The following is a 14950-nucleotide window of genomic DNA, read 5'->3' as shown; positions in this document are numbered from 1 at the left end:
ATTACTCCCATTATCAGTCACAAATACCAAATTGTCACTTTTTATAGTCTGAGGGAAAAGTTTTTTAAGTATTTTAGTTGTCTTTGCTTTTACGGCAATGCCAGTCTTAGACTCACTAAACTCAAACAATCCAACACACTTACTTATAAGGCAATAACTGCTGTTAATGTAATGTGCTGTAAAAGTTTGATAAGAGTATTTTAGAATGTCATCGGTCCAGTGATCAGTTGTTATTGCGATATGAGTAACCCCAGCAAGTTCGTCTTACAGCTTTCGAACACATTCGTTGTAGAACTTTGGTAGTAGTGTCTTAGACAGCGTTGTTCGATCACACATAATATCCTCAAGTTTCACTGATCCATACTTCGATCCAATATCAATCATTGTTTGAGCAAAGTGACGGAACCCATCATCCTGAACACACGAGAATGGCTGAATGTCTTTTGCAATCATGTAAAGGGCTGCACGTTGAGCATATTCACAAATGTGTTTAGGAACCTGTAAAGTATAAAGCAATAAACAATAGACATTAAAAACATAGCAATACATAATGGCCTTTTTTTTTTTGTAACAAATATATTTTGCTATCAATGGTAGCAAGTGAAAAGTTAAAACAGTAAATAGGAAAAAGCAAGATCAGCAAACTATATTTATTAACCTCTGTCTTTTTAGGTAAAAAGCTTGTCATTTTTAATTGTCCAGGTTCTGAACTGATCTTATTGATGTGTGATGTATTATGTCTTTGTAAAGTTGTAGTATGACCAATTGGCACTGACAACCATAATCCACACTGCTAACAAACGGCAAACTCCTTGACAACCTGTTGATCATAACATGATTACTCACAGTTATACAAAAATCAAATAAAGTGTATTATAACTAAGGTCAATTGACTCTATTTAGCATTTGATATTCAATTAATTATCAAACCTGAATGCTGCTCAGTTTGGCATTGTGTGCAATATGCAATGCCTGAGAGATGCAGGTGATTATTGATTTATTGAAATATTTATAAAACTAAATAATTTTATATGCAGTAAGTATAGCTACAAACCTCATCCCCAACTTCAACGCAACGGAAGCGTGTCCAGCATTCACTCTTTGTCCATGATGCAGGTACTAAGCGAGCCGCTCCGTCTGTTATCAATTTCTCCAACACTTTTTTAGTCCATTTACGAGTTAATTTACTGTTACTCATTATTACTACAATATTATGTAATTATTGCAATCATTAATTACTAAGATATGAATAAAAACTCAGAACATTACCAACACCTCAATATTGCAAATGTTTAGAAACAACATTTCCATTTTGGTTGGTAATGTTATGAATTGTAGACTTATCGCGAGGTTAGAATTATTTTGTTCTATTTCCCATTTTAAACGTTGGGAGAAAATTTTTCATTTTTTTCTAAAAGTAAAAATTACTTAAAATTTTAGCTAGTTTTTAAAGAAATAATAACTTATGCTTTAAATAATTTTGATTTAAACAAATTATTTAGAAGAAATTTAAAAATTAAAATATATTTTAAAAGTAATTATTAATTACTAAAATTACTAACTTATTTTCTTCCAACACTTAATATGAGAGATAGCACAAAATAATTCTAAACTCGTGGTATGTTATACATTAGGTAATGAACTATGTTATGTATGTTACACATTAGGTAATGTAGCATGTTATGTATTGTAGTGACGTGCGAATTGCAAAATTTTCACTTTTTCAAGCCTCTATTTAGCTTGGTTAGGGCAAGAACAGTTGGTTTGATTCGGTTCGTTCACAACAGTTTCGGGTTCGGTTCGGTTTAGTAACAACTAAAGTTCGAGTTCGGTTCGGTTCTGTCGTAGATAAGGTTCTAGTTCGGTTCGTTCGGTTCGGGTTCGGTTCGTTTCCCATCTCTAATATAAATACAAGAAAGAAAAAATATGTCCGTAGAACAAATAAGACAGTAAAACCTTGTCAACAAGCGCCGTTTTTGTATATACAATAAATAATAAAAACTTTTCTTTTTTACAATGATCTTTATAAAATAAAGACTTAAACAGACAAGGGCTCAAAGAAGATGAAAATGACAATACGTCATTGCAATCTTTTCATAGAGCCCTTTATACATTTTAAATAGAATATAGATATTAAATTAAAGAACCCTAATGGGCATAAAACTGCTGCGCTAATCAGTAAATCAAAAAAAGACCAAATAAAATAAATACTAAAATAATTAAAACTACTTGGTGATCCCTTTAAGCACAAATGATTCTCAAATTTTAAAAATTTCCTTTTTTGTTAGAAACTTAAATGAACTTAATGACTTTGCCTTACAGTTGAATCTTTTTTGATAACTATTCCATATATTTGGTCTTTGATATGCAACGCTATATTAAGCATATTTATTAAAGTTTTGAGGCAGTTTATATGAATTACTTATATTTGCTCTTAGATAATAGTTTTCATTTATGTTTATTTCAAACTCGTTATTAAAGTTTGCAGGAGAAAGATTATTATCGAATCGATACATAAAAATCAAATGCTGATAGATATTTATTTCAAAAACATCCATCATTTTCATATCTTTTATTATAGGTTTGGCGCGTTCACGCCAATTTTTGGAGTAAATGATTCTGTTAGCATGTTTTTGTAGATTATAAATTTTTTTAAGTTTTGATGGTTGCATACTCGCCCATGTTGAGATTGCATAGCTGATGAAGCAATAAATTAGTCCAAAATATATTAGTTTGAGACTTTGTTTATTGATATATCAGCGAACTCGATACATCATATCAATTATATTAGTGGTTTTAGATTGAATATATCTTATTTGAGGAAGCCAGGATAAATTCTTCTTGTGTTTTTTTATGGAAAAATATATAGTTTGTTTTCTCTGAGTTAAGTAAGAGTTTGTTAGCCCTAAACCAATTATTTACTTTATTTAGTTCAATGTTCATATTTAAGTATAACTTCTTGGTATCATTGTTTGTAAGAAATAGATTTGTATCATCAGCAAACATGACTAAATTAAGTTTTAAAAATGCATTGCAAAAATCATTTATATAAATTAAAAATAGGAGTGGACCAAGGATGATCCTTGGGGGACTCCACATAAAACATTAAAAAAACTCCAGATTGTATAATACACACGTATTGTTTTCTATAGGTAAGATAACTTTTAATCCAATTGTAAGTTTTATTAATTATACCATAGTGCTTTAGTTTATCTAATAGGATGCAATGGTCAACTGTGTCAAAAGCTTTTGATAAGTCAATAAATACTCCTAGAGTAAATTTGTTTTGTTTAAAACCATCAGTTATTTGATTAACTAATTCAATGATTGCATGCTCTGTTGAGAGGTTTTTTCGAAATCCAAACTGGTTTGGGTAAAATAATTTGTTTTTAGTGAAGTAATTATAGATTCTATTATAAATTACACGTTCAAAAAGTTTTGAAAATACAGAAAGTATTGATATAGGTCTATAATTGATTATGTCTGAATATTCATTACATTTAAAAATAGGAATTACTTTTGCTAATTTAAGTACATCAGGGAAAATCCCCGATGTTATTGAGAGTCTAAGAGGTCAGCTTAGACCTCAGTCTAAGCTGACCTCTTAGACTTTTAGACTGAGGTCTAAGCTGACCACTTAGACTGAGGTCTAAGCTGACCTCCCGATGTTATTGAGAGCTTAAGAGGTCGACTTAGACTATCAGAGGTCTGCTTAGACTGATTTTATTAAGATAACTAAATCGCTGGTTATTTCATCAAACCCTGGTGCTTTCTTTTTTTTTACAGAGGAAAAGGCTTCTTCGAATTCTTTATATTTGAATTCATTATCATACATGATAGCCTTATTTGCGGGTTTGAGGTAGTTTTTAAATGAATCAGATGTTGGACTTATTCTATAAGCAAGATTAGGACATATGTTTAAAAAATATTTGTTAAATTCTTCCGAGATTTGTTTTTTACAGAAGTAGTCAGTGTTGAAGAAGTAGAAGAGTGTCAGTGTTGTTAAGATTAGTTCTTTTTGGTGAAGATTTTTTTTCCTTTCCATTATCTCATTAATGATGGACCACGTTTTCTTATTATCAGATTTGCATTTAATGGTTTGGTTACTGTAGTATTTATTTTTAACCTTTTTGATAAGATTTCGGTAAAAATATTTATAATTTTTGTAATTTATCTCATTTTCAGTGTTTTTATTTTTTTTTAATTTATACTAGAGTTTTTGCTTCTTTTTTGAGCATTTTATCAGTGATTTACCCATCCACGGGTTGGCAACTGCTTTTGTCCAAATTTGTATGTTCTCTTGGGGACAGATTTCATTAAAGCAATCTAGGAATATATCTAAAAAATTATTGAAAGTTTCGTTAGTGTCATGACATTTATACACGTTGGACCACGTTTCTTGTTTTAGTCTAATTAATAATTCATTAGTATTACTTGTTTTAAGATTGCGTTTTTTCAAATTTATAACTTTTGGTTCACAATCAGACATGGTTTTTAAATTTCTTACTTTTTCAAATATCGGAAAGTGATCGCTAATATCAGTCATAATTATTCCGGTTTCAAATTCCATTTCCATGTAATTACTAATTAAAATATTGTCTATTGCCGTTGCCGAAGTTTTTGACACTCGTGTTGCCCTAATAATTGCTGACAAGACATTAAATTTAAGAAGCATATCAAAAAAGGATTTTGTTTTCGGAGACTTTGAATAAGTTAGAGCATAAAGGTTCATGTCTCCAATAACGCATAAAGTTTTATTTTCTTTCTTTATTTTTTCAATTGCATTTTTGATAAAAGTTTCAAATGATTTGATTTTACCACTTGGTGGACGATAAACGCATCCAATTAAAATATTTCGAAATTTTTTATTTATAATTTCAATGAAAAGGCTTTCATAATTATCGTTTGAGAAGCATAGTATGTTTTTTACCTTAAAATCGTGCTTTTTTGAGACTTAAAGCCCTAACCCTCTGCCATTTTTTCCTCTTGCACTTGTTTGACTAATAAGTTTATAAAATGGCAAATTTAAAGTAGAATTTAATTCAAGAGAATTTTCAAAATCATGCCATTTCTCATAAAGAGTTATGACGTCGAACGTGTAATTTATAATATTTAAAAATTCTTTTAGTTTCTCAAAATTTTGCTGCATGCTTCTAATGTTTATATGCAAAACTGAAAAAGAACAACGATCGTTTATTGTTTTAAAATCAAAAGGATCAATGTATCGTGTGTCAATTAAGTTCATTTGGGTTTCTTGAAAAATATTTATACTTTAGGTTATGTAAAAAGTTACCCTCAAAAGTTTTTAAATTTTCAAAATGTGTAGCCATTTTTAACGAATAATTAAAAAGATCAAAAAATATATCCATAGATAAAAACGATGAATTAAATCAAAACTTTAAAAAAGATAATTGCAAAACGCATGAAACTTTTAGTAGTAAAAATTATGTAGTTATTTTTATTTAATCTCGTCAAAAAAATCAATTATATAGTTCTGATATCATTCTTCGAGCACTCTTGCTGAATATATGCACACAGTAAAATTAAATTTATATATATATATATATATATATATATATATATATATATATATATATATATATATATATATATATATATATATATATATATATACATATAAATTAGTAGAAAATCATTTATACCAAAACTTCAATTTATACCAAAAATTAAATTACAGGAAGTCGCAGATGTCTTAACTATTGTAAATTTATTACACTATTATAAAAAGAAGCATTTGGAAATGATTACTTATGCTTTTTTAGAAAAGTATTTTTTAAAAGGGGGACTTAATGTAACTATTATTTAAGTTTATTTATATTTATAGTTTTTTAGGAGAAACTTATTTTCGTTCCTGCATTTAAAATTAATTCCGATTTTTTGTTTAATAAACATTCTTAATTTGCATGTGTAATTTTTTCAATTTTTACTTGTAGTATACATTTTTTGGAAATATTGTTATATGCAGGCGCTGTTTTAAGGATGGACCAATTTAGTATAAAATCGTTTTGCTTATGATTGGCAAAACGTTTTTTCCATTCACCTTCTCTTATGCAAATATATTATTTATCAGTTTATCTTAGAGGAAACAACACATTTATATACCACATTTTTTGATTAACAACTTCCACTCATTGGACAATTATTTTTTTTTGTTTACAATTACAATTTTCTGAAGTTTTTTCATTTATGATTTCTTTTTTGTTCAAAGCATTATTGTGACCTTTCATAATTCTTTCCTTACTTTTTGTGCAACTGTAGCTGGCTTTTATTGTATTTCGATTAGAAACTTTATGTCATTTATTAGAGGGCGGGAAATGCATATCGACCAATTTTAAAAACACTTTTCCTATGTTAGTGGAAACATTTTTGCTATATGGGGGGCTGAACCAAATTACATTTCTAGTTCTATTTCGTTTTTTTGTATTCTTTTTTTCAGGCTCAAATTTTAGTTCAGAATTTTCAAAATCACATTTTTTAAGGACATCTTCAAATATTTGTTTCGAGGCATTGAATACATTTTCATTAGAGGAGTTTTGGTTTAGCCTGTTATTAATTGAAATCGGGATTTGTTTTTGAATTTGGGGTGGATGATTTGAGTTAATATTAACATAAAATAACTCATCGTTTGGTTTTTTCAAAGGCTCATATGAATTTTCAGAGAGGTTAAATGTGACATCAAGAAAGTTCACAATTTTTAAATTTATTTTTATTTCGATTTGAAAGCCAATATTTTTAAAAAATTTCATAATATCTTTTCTAATTTTATTGAGCTGTGGACCAGATTTTTTACGCATTACTATTAAACCATCATTGCGATAAAGGCCTAAATCATTTGTATTAATTATTTTAATTAATAAATCTAAAATGTATAGTCCAACAAATTCACAAATCTCTGCTGCGTCATAACTGCCCATTGTTTCATCAAAGCAGTCATGTATGTTTTTCTTTTTCCAAGTTTCCTTATTAAAATAAAGTAAGATTTTTCTACAATGTTTAATTATATTGGTTGTTTCATCATGAATAACTGTGTGACTTTTTGCAAATTCAATTTTTTTATCAAAAAATATCTGCAGATATTGAAGGGTAAAAATCATTAATATCAAATCGAATAAATGTACAGTCATTTATATGTTCGGTTATGGAGAACCAATTTATAACATCAGTGGTATTTTTCCATTGTTGCAAATTTAATTAATTTCTAAGAATATTATTATTTTGTACAATTTAGTTTTGATTTTATGTCTAATCTCACTTGGTTGAGGGAACCAATAACCTACAAGAAAGTTTGTTTTGAAAATTTGGTTTATGGTCTTTTAGTGTTAAGAAGGCTTGGCCAGGGGTAGTTAATTCGATTCTGTTATCAAGGTTTATTTTTTTAGCAATACTTTGCGCTTCTAAATTAATAGCGTTTTCAAAACTTTTAAGGGCTTTCTCATAAGAACTAGTAATATTGTCGCGTGAAACTTTTTCATAGTTTTTTGTTGTGAGTTGGTAAATGTTATTTGTTTTATCAGCAAAATCTAAAATATTAGGGTTTGATTTATTTTTTTTAACATCTAACTTTAATTCTGTTTGAAAATTGTTTTTTTATCGGGCGAAACTTTATTGTTTTAATTAAATAGGTCATTTTCAAAATTTTTCAAATCAGGTATAAAAGGTGGGGTAATTTTTGTTTTAAATCCATAATTATCATTATCTTGGTTATTATTAAATACGTCATCTGTGTTTGTATTTGGTTTTAATAAAAAATGGGCTTTCCAACGAATTCTTTTAATAAAATGCTCAACTTTTTCAATCAAAGAAATAGTATATATTTTTTCATCTTGTATAGGTATATTTATATATAACATATATAAATATATAAATGATATATATAAATATATATATGATATATATAAATATATATATGATATATATAAATATATATATGATATATATAAATATATATGGTATATATAAATATATATGATATATATATATATATATATATATATATATATATATATATATATATATATATATATATATATATATATGAATATATATGTTATATATATATATATATATGTATATATATATATATATATATATATATATATATATATATATATATATATATCATCAATATACACAATAGGTATATTAATATTTACCCCAAATTCAAATTAAAGCAAATCAAAAATGTTTATTAGACAAAAAATCGAAATTCATTATTAAATGCAGGCACGAAAATAAGTTTCTCCTTAAAAACTATAAAAATAAATGAGCTTAAATAATAGTTACATTAAGTCCCCCTTTTAAAAAATATTTTTCTAAAAAAACCATAAGTAATTATTTCCAAAGACTTCTTTCTATAAGAGTGTCAGCATATTCCACAAATATGTGAAAATTTACAGTAGTTAAGACATTTGCGACTTCCTGTAATTTAATTTTTGGTATAAATTGAAGTTATATAAATTTCGTCATTCATTTCTGATGAGTCTTTATTGATGAAACACAGTGTTAAATGATATATATATATATATATATATATATATATATATATATATATATATATATATATATATATATATATTCTAGGTATCATAGTTTAATAAATAAAAAGTTTTTTACGGAAAAGACCGTTTATTATAAGCCAAGCTAGAATTTTATTTAATCAAATAAATAAACAACATTAAAAACACAAGTGTTAACAAAGAAATTATTTCTTTCTGAAATATTTCTATTTGAAAATAAACTTTTAATAAAAAATACAAATCTGTTATATAAATGTAAGTATAAAAAATCTTCCAAAATATTAGCACAATACATGAAATTAGATTTTTCTATACTTATATACACCCACAAATACAGTCACATACACGAACGCACGCGCACGCAAACAACATTTACAACATAGTATAGTAAAACATTGTATTTAATTCACTATTTATTCTGTTCAATTTAATGAAGTAATGGATAGCCACAATTAGCCAAACTTTCTATTCATCTAAAAGCATCACTTGTACATAAATTTATCCGCTATAATCTTGTTTATTTATAAACATACTTAATGCGATTTCTTGGAATAATAACGAATAAAACTATATAAGTGCAAAATTATTATATAGAAACATATTATGATATAATAAAAACAAACTATTATTATAAATTACAACAAATACAAATGAAAAGTGATTAAAACATAGAAAACATTAAATCATAATTTAAAATCACAATATAATAAAAAAGTACAAACATAAATACCAACTCATAGCAACATTACAATATAAACAAAAAGTAAAACAAAATTATTAACATAAACTAAATATAAACAATACAAGTAAATGTAATGTAATACAAGTAATGTAAAAACGATAACAACGTTATTACAAGACTAATAGAGTAAATATTATTTTTAGTTAAAACAAAATCTAACAACTATAACAACAAAAAACTGAAAAATTATCCACGTGTCAACATTCTCGACAATTTATATTGTTGACAATGTTGATAATAAACCATCTAGAGGAGATAATATCTACAATCATTTCACATCGAACTACAATAATTAAATTTCCCATTCCATCTTCCAAAGCCTGCAACTGTTATATATACGTCAACAGCTACTCAAATATTACATCAAACTATACCTTCCGAACTATAATGACAAAAGAAACAAAAAACAGTTACACTGCATAATTGATAAAGATTCAACAACAGTCCAAACAAAAGACCAATATGTAGTTATAACAGTTAATCTACAACAAGTATAACAACAAGTAAAAAAACATTAAAATACAATAAGACAGCAACGCAATAGCAATCAATAATAGTATAAAAAACAACATAAAAATAACTACATTACAACAAAATTAATATTAACAAAACTTTATCAATATCAGTGATTTAAATAAATTGCAATAAGAACATAAAAATAAAAAACAGTTAAAAATATTAAACAACTATAACAAGTAAAATATCATGACTACACATACAACATCATGAATACACATACAACAACATCATGAATACACATACAACAATACTATGACTACACATACAACAATATTATGACTATACATACAACAGCATCATGACTACACATACAACAATATTATGACTACACATACAACAATATCATGACTACATATACAAAAACATCATGACTAAACATACAACAACATCATGACTACACATACAACAACATCGTAACTACACATACAACATCATGACTACACATACAACAACATCATTACTACACATACAACAACATCCTGACTACACATACATCAACACCATGACTACACATACAACAATATCATGACTACATATACAAAAACCTCATAACTAAACATACAACAACATCATGACTACACATACAGCAATATTATGACTGCACATATAATAACATCATGACTACACATATACCAACATCATGACTACACATACATCAACATCATGACTACACATACAACAATATCATGACTACATATACAAAAACCTCATGACTAAACATACAACAACATCATGACTACACAAACAGCAATATCATGACTACACATACAACATCATCATGACTACACATACAACAATATTATGACTACACATACAACAATATCATGGCTACACATACAACAACATCATGACTACACATACAACAACATCATAACTACACATACAACATCATGACTACATATACAACAACATCATTACTACACATACAACAACATCATGACTACACATACACCAATATCATGACTACACATACAAAAACATCATGACTACACATACAGCAATATCATGACTACACATACAACAACATCATGACTACACATACAACAATATTATGACTACACATACAACAATATCATGGCTACACATACAACAACATCATTACTACACATACAACAACATCATAACTACACATACAACATCATGACTACACATACAACAACATCATTACTACACATATAAAAATATCATGACTACATATACAACATCATCATGACTACACATACAACAATATTATGACTACACATACAACAATATCATGGCTACACATACAACAACATCATGACTACACATACAACAACATCCTGACTACACATATAAAAATATCATGACTACACATACAACATCATCATGATTACACATACAACAATATTATGACTACACATACACATACAATATCATAGCTACACATACAACAACATCATGACTACACATACAACAACATCATAACTACACATACAACATCATGACTACACATACAACAACATCATTACTACACATACAACAACATCATGACTACACATACACCAATATCATGACTACACATACAAAACATCATGACTACACATACAAAAATATCATGACTATACATACAACATCATCATGACTACACATACAACAACATCATGACTATACATACAACAATATTATGACTACACATACAACAACATCATGACTACACATACAACATCATCACAACTACACATACAACAATATCATGACTACACATACAGCAATATCATGACTACACATACAACAATAACATGACTACACATATAACAACATCATGACTACACATACAACAATATCATGACTACACATACAGCAATATCATGACTACACATACAACAACATCATGACTACACATACAACAACATCATGACTACACATATAAAAATATCATGACTACACATACAACATCATCATGACTACACATACAACAATATTATGACTACACATACAACAATATCATGGCTACACATACAACAACATCATGACTAAATATACAACAATATTATGACTGAATGTACAACAATATTACGACTCCACATACAACAAAATTTCAAAATTAACACTTAACAAGTAAAAACACAGTCTAGATAAACAACAGATGCAAAAACCACCTTATAAACAGTTACAACAACATATCTGTTACTACCAGCTAATGAACAACAGTTAGAACAATATAATAAACAAGAACACTTAAAAACCATCAACAGCAATGTGTTGATAAGCAAAGGCTACAACATCTTAACGAATAGCAATTACAAAAACACTTTAACTAATAATAATTAAAAAAACATTCTCATTGAACAACAATTACAAAAACATCTCATTGAACAACAGCTACATTAACAACTTTATGAACAACAGTTATGACAACATCTAAATATAACAGTTACAACAAAATCTTGATGAAAAGCTGTTACAAGAACACCATATATAACAGCAGATAGAATAACACATTAATAAACAAAATTACAATGTCTCAATGTATCAACAACACCTTAATAAGCAACAACCACAGGTTTATAATAAACAACAGATGCAAAACATATTTTTATGAACAAAAGTTACAACAACATATCAATGAACAACAGCTACGAAGTATTCTAATGAAAAACAGTTATAACAACATTATTATGATCAACAATTTTTAGCAACATATCAATAAACAATACATACAGCAAGAACTCAACTAAAACATTTACAACAAAAATCTAATAAACAAAAATTAGAACAGCTTCATTGAAAAAAAAACAGTTATAAAAATATCTCAATGAACAACAGTTACAACAATATCTTGATGAACAACAATTACAACAAAGATAAAGAACAAAAACTACAACAAAGCTTCAACAAACAGTTGTAACAAAACCATAATAAACTTACAATAACATAGCAATACTTAAAACAACATAGCAATACTTACAACAACATAGCAATACTTAAAACAACATAGCAATACTTACAACAACATAGCAATACTTACAACAACATAGCAATACTTACAACAACATAGCAATACTTACAACAACATAGCAATACTTACAACAAGATAGCAATACTTACAACAACATAGCAATACTTACAACAACATAGCAATACTTACAACAACATAGCAATACTTATAACAACATAGCAATACTTACAACAACAGCAATCATTAACAGTTACAACATCTTACTAAGCAACAATCTTAAGTTTACAATGAACAACAGATACAAAAACATATTTTAATAAACAAAAGTTACAACAAGATATCAATGAACAACAGCTACAAAACTATTCTTATGAACAACAGTTATAACAACACTACTATAATCAGCAATTGCAAAAATATTTTAACAAACAACATTCTTAACAACGTAATATTAAAAAGTATTTACAGCAACATTTCAAAACATTTACAACAAAAATGTGATAAACAAAAACTAGGACAGTTTCATTAAAAAAACAACAGTAGCAACAATATCTTGATGAACAACAATTCCAAAGCCTCAACAAACAGTAGTTACAAAAACATAATAAACAAAAGTTATAACTACATATCAATTAACAACAGGTACAATAACATTCCAATAAACAACAAGTACAACAACTCTTTAACAAACAATATTTTTATCAATATCTTTAACAATATATATAACAACATTTTAATTGAAATAGTTGCATCAATTTAATGAACAACTTTTAGAACAACTTAATAATAAACAACAGTTACAACAATTTCTCAAGAAACAACAGCTACATAAATATCTCAAGGAACCTCAATAACAACAAATGTTATTTTTAAGATTTTGTTACAACAAAATCTTAAAAATAACATTTAAAACTACATTTTAATAAACAATATTTTCAACAAAATCTCAATAAAATATATTTACAACAATGCTACAATGAACGACAGTTACAACAATTTATTAACAAACAATAAATAGTAATTATCAAAAATAAAAACGTTAAAAACATAAAATATCTTAAATAAAAGACATTTATTTCAATATCTCAATAAACATTACAACATCAACACAATGTAACAACAAGTTACAACATCACAGCAAGTATTATTTACAATTACATGAAAATAACTACAAATAAAAAGTCAGACAAAAAAAATGCACACATCAACTAAAGTACTAGCAATGTCAAAACTAAAAGCAACATAACATTAAAAATAACAACAAACCAGTATAGACACTAACAAATATGAACATAAAAAATTATAACCATGCAACATTAAAACAAACATTGTCACATTGTTGTGCAACATTAAAACTGACAATGTAAAATTAAAACTCACAAGAGATCAACACTATAAACCACAACAATGATTAAGACTAACAACAATTCATCATCCAAAATATCAACAATACAACATTAAATCTGATAATACAATATTAAAACTAACAATGCAGCTTTAAAATTTATAACGAATATCATCGAAAACCACAACAACGGCAACATTAAGACTAACAACAATGCAAAAATCACAACAATGCAACATTAAAACGAACAACGCATTATTAAAACTAACAATGCAACATTAGAATTAAAAGTGCAACAATAAAACTCAACATCATAAACCACAACAATGAAACATCAAGACTAATAATATGCAACATTAAACAGCAACAATGTTTAATTAAAACTAACAATGTAGCATTAAAATTAACAATTAAACATCAAAAACCACGACAATGTAACATGAAGAGTAAAACATCAAAAGCAACATCAAAAACAACAACAATTCAACATTAAAACTAATAGTGCAACATTAAAACTAATAACAATTCAAGATCATAAACCACAACAATCTAACATGAAGAGTAAAAATTCAACATCAAAAACAACAACAATGCAACATTAAAACTAATAATGCAAAATTGAAGTTCATGACAATCCAACATCGAAAACCACAACAATGTTACATTAAAACTAACAACAAGCAAAAACAACAACAATGCAACATTAAAACCAACAATGCAACATTAAAACTAAGAATTAAAAACAACAGCAATGTCAAATCAATAATCAAAAACAAACACAATATGGAATATTTTTAACAATAACACATCATCAAAAAAAAATAATTCATTACAAATCACATTATGAAAAAAGAAACAAAAGCAAGCAACATTTATATTAAACAATA

At 26.8% G+C, this 14950-nt stretch overlaps 1 protein-coding gene across 4 annotated transcripts in view; it reads right to left on the bottom strand.

Annotated features, from left to right (window-relative positions):
* Positions 1–8710: 8710 nt before the first annotated feature.
* Positions 8711–14950, bottom strand: part of LOC100202000 (spore coat protein SP65) — a 26068-nt gene continuing 19828 nt past the window's right edge. For 2 of the 4 annotated variants that reach the window (XM_065788699.1, XM_065788698.1), the window contains one exon: positions 8711–14950. This exon is cut by the window's right edge and continues 1031 nt beyond it. The gene's annotated coding sequence lies outside the window, so the exon portion shown is untranslated. The other 2 variants (XM_065788697.1, XM_065788700.1) reach the window with 2 other exon arrangements.

This window comes from Hydra vulgaris, chromosome 01 (assembly GCF_038396675.1).
Source record: "Hydra vulgaris chromosome 01, alternate assembly HydraT2T_AEP".
NCBI classification, from domain to species: Eukaryota; Metazoa; Cnidaria; class Hydrozoa; order Anthoathecata; family Hydridae; genus Hydra; species Hydra vulgaris.
Note: the sequence above shows the minus strand (reverse complement) of the source record. Positions and strands in the feature narration are given on the sequence as shown.